Source organism: Ursus maritimus, unplaced genomic scaffold (genome assembly GCF_017311325.1).
Source record: "Ursus maritimus isolate PB19 unplaced genomic scaffold, ASM1731132v1 scaffold_27, whole genome shotgun sequence".
In the NCBI taxonomy this organism is placed as follows: domain Eukaryota; kingdom Metazoa; phylum Chordata; class Mammalia; order Carnivora; family Ursidae; genus Ursus; species Ursus maritimus.
The window spans coordinates 33,847,294-33,850,988 of NW_024425230.1; the positions used below are offsets into that span (position 1 = coordinate 33,847,294).

The 3,695-nt window shown below is 52.5% G+C and overlaps 1 long non-coding RNA gene across 1 annotated transcript; it reads right to left on the reverse strand.

The window, feature by feature from the left end:
- Positions 1–250: 250 nt before the first annotated feature.
- On the reverse strand, positions 251–1,655 carry LOC121105505. The gene is made up of 2 exons (XR_005838024.1): positions 1,393–1,655; positions 251–1,142 (listed from the first exon to the last, which is right to left on the reverse strand). It is a non-coding gene; the product is annotated as an uncharacterized LOC121105505 (long non-coding RNA).
- Positions 1,656–3,695: the final 2,040 nt, after the last annotated feature.

Below are 3,695 nucleotides of genomic sequence, written 5' to 3' on the forward strand. Positions count from 1 at the left end.
TTCCCAGCCACCTTCTCATAGTATCACAAGTAAGCAAGTTGGTAACCTGCACAAAGTGAGACACAGCCATTTAATCTCTGGCCAGATGTCACCTATCTTGGCACAATGCAAAAGAGCCCTTATGGCCTCAGCAGCCAAACAGGACTTTTCGTCTGTTTTCTGGAGGTTTTTTTTTGTGGTGCTTTCTTTCTAATTGAGGTGTGAAAAAGTCCTAGATTCAGTTTAAGTCCCTGATAAACACAACTCAGAATTTTTGGTGATAAAATCTGCATACTTATATTTTAAACACTGTAGTCAAAACAATGCAAATTCTTCCCCTTTCCCCCCCCCTTTTGTTGGCTTAATGAATATCATTTGTCCAGTATGAAATCTTTATACTATATGTCCCGTGTGTTGAAAATAAAGGTACATTAAATCTTGATAAGCTGTTCCAAAAAAAAAAAAGAGGCAGGAGAAGACCTGGTCTCCCACCGGCCGCCATCTTGCTATGGGGCCTTGGTGAGTCAACCACTCCTCTGAGCTTCATTGGCCCCAACTCCCACATGGACAAGAGGGCACACGAAAACCCCTCCTGCTCTACACGCCTCAGAAGGAGCATGTGGGGTGGGGAAAGGGTGAAATCTTTGTGGGGAGGAGGGGAGGCAAGCATGGCGAGAACTCCATAGCCAAAAGCTCGTGGGCAGACAGACTCTCTGCTACATAGGCACAAGGGCTGGAAGTCCGGTTCTAGAAATAAGGATAGACGGTGAGCTCGTGGGGGCAGAGGGTCCTGCCATCTCTAAGTCCTGGAGCCTAGCACACCACTTGCACGACGTCTGTAGGAGTCCCTGTGGAATTCCCTCAGGTGAGACTCAGCTGGAACTGACCGACTTGGCCTTTCACAGTGCTTCCATCCCCACAGGCCTTGTTTCACCCCATGAGATAGGATAGGGCAGGCACTGTTGCTCTCCAAGCAGAACTGGCAAACCGAGGCCCAGGGAGGTGAGGCAGCTTGTCAAGCCTGGGTTGGTGGAGAACCACATCTAGGTCCCAAGTCTCCCACCTGCTGAAGGAAAATCTTCCTTTTTGAGCAGGGACTCTCAGTGATTCTCAAAGTTTTATGGGGGCAGACCGTCTGGAAAGGAAAGCGCTCTCTGAAAGACCTAGAGACAAAGACAATAATTAGCTGATTTGGTGTCAAATAAGACCCAGACTTACACCAGATTTTAACATGGAGGTAACATCAGGCATCAAAGATTTAAGAAAATCTATGCGAGTCAAAATTAACATGAGGAGAACTCTTTTGCTTACGTGGTTCTATTTTCTGTGGTTTGCACCATTATTTGATTTTCCAGGGGCAATACCCCCACCCCATGTCCACCCGTCTGTGAAAGGGACCCCATCAGCTCTCACTGTGGTACACATGTGTCTGGCGGGGTCCCAGAGCGTCTCAGCATGTTGGGCAGGTCTGAGAGTCCCGGGTCCTCAGGTGGACATGAACCCTGCGGCCGGCGAAGGGCTGATAACTCCCATGCACGCACGCTTGCACGCACGCACGCACAGGCTCACCCACACAGAGAGAGGAAACCTTCTTGGTCTGGGCTGGCCCCAAAGTGAGGAAGAAACTTCGAAGAGTGACTACACCCTCAGTAAATCAAGATGTGGGATTCAAACCACTTCCTCCCCCCGCTTTGTGTTAGGAACACGACATGCCTGCTCTCTGAGAGAGCTCCCCACCCCGAGAGGGAGGAGTCATTACCACCATTACCTGGAGGCAAGAACGCACACGCAGATGCCACGTGACCCACCCGCGGACACAGCTCCTAACAGGCAGGGCCAGAATAGGCTTCCTGACCTGCTTCACCCCCCAGAAGAGGCCTCCCTGGACCCCAGCCTTCAAGGACCCCTGGATATTGAGACCCATAGCCTGTCCATGTGGATGGCCGGGCTGCATGCAGCCCAGAACTGAATGCTGGGCCATTTCCTGCACTTTCATCTGCCCCGTCAATTCCAACTGAGTGTCCGGGACAATCCCCGCCCATTTCCTGGGCTCGTTTCCCCAGAAGGAGGTTCTGTAACACCCTCTAAGTGCTGTGGCCTTTCATCTAGTTAGACACCCCCTCGGGGGCGAGGGTTCAATAACAAGGCCCAGACCTACATTTCAGAGAGCGTCCCACAAAATCTTTGGTTGATGACCAACAACGAGATCTCTTTAGGCAGAAGGCTTTTTCCGTCTTTGAAGCTATACTCCACCCCTTCCTGCTCCCCAATTCTCCCAGAAGCAAAGGCAAGTCTTGGATTCTAGGTGCCTGGGTCCTTTGGGTAGGCACCAAAGTCACCGAACTCTCTTAAATCGGATCCCTGATCCACATTGTGGGGGGGGAGGTGTATGCAGCCTCTACTTGGTTATCTCCTGCCACAGGGAGCTCACTACCTTTCGGATAATCTTCTTGCCATTCAAACAACACTGAGCATTAGGCTGCGCTTCCTCAGAAGAGCTGGCATCTCCCCCCCCTGCTCAGGAGGACCCACAGGAAAAGACAAATGTCTCCTCCTCAAACCTGCAGCCACATCTTGCAGCAAAGGCAACAATTTCTCGTCTTCTATGGACTGTAATCTGTGTGTGCTTGGGTTAGTCAAGTGTCTCCTCTCTCAAACAGGGAAGGCCCCTCCAGTCTGTGCTGGTGTCCATACGGGGGCCCGGCTTCAGCAAGGCCTCGAAGGTCCTGGAAGCCAGCCCCATGGAGACCACAAACAGACCCCGCGTTTCCTGGCGCCTGACCTGTCATGCTATGTCCACCATGGAGACAAGAGAGCACCACGAGGATAAAAACACACCCTAAGATGGGCAGGAACCCCGTGTACCGCTGACGTAGGAGTGACGAGAGATGGGGTCTGAAAGGTTTCAGTAGGGAAAGAGAGCTCATAGCACGAAGGTAGCACAACAGGCTAGAAAGGGCTTCAGCCGAGATGTAAGAGACAAGGGCCCACATCCCAGCTCCATCACCCAGTAGCTAACTGACCTGGGGCGTGTGCTTAACCTCCCGGGTCCTGGATTTCTTCCTCTGCTCATGAGACACATTGGAACGGCTGATCTGCACTCGGAAAGTCAGCGAATTGATACAAAAATGTAGACGCGGGCCCAAAACCCAGCTTGGAGATCCGTCCGTTTTAGGCAAGCTATGCACAAAGCCTGGTGGCAAACGGCACCATAGAGACTCCAGAGAAGCTCTGGGAAGGTGGGGACCACATGTTTGTCGTGGCGAAAGCCTGGAGTCTGTCCAAAGGAGGGGAAGGTTCGAAGGCGAAGGATGCAGAAACGAAGGCCAGGCTCTGGATCTAGGAAGCGCCGTTGCTAGCTGGGGCCTTAGGCGTGCCTTGGAACCTCTCCCGGTCGTGGGGTCATGGCTCCCTCGTCCTGAACACAAGGCCGGTCCCTCCCACCTCACGGAGCTTCTGCAGAGCGCGACAGGGCAAGGTGCCTGGCGTCATGGTAGCAGCTCGGGGGCAGGCTACAGAGGCGGTAGCCGGCTCTATGTGCACCCGCATGGCAGGAACACGCGTTCGGGAGATCCAGAATCTTCTTTAATTATTTAGCAGCGTGTAAGGACCTTGATCCTGCATCTGGCTCAGAAATGGTTCTCTTTCTCTGTCTCTGTCTCTCTCTGTCTCTGTCTCTCTTAGACACACACACACACACACACACACACACACAC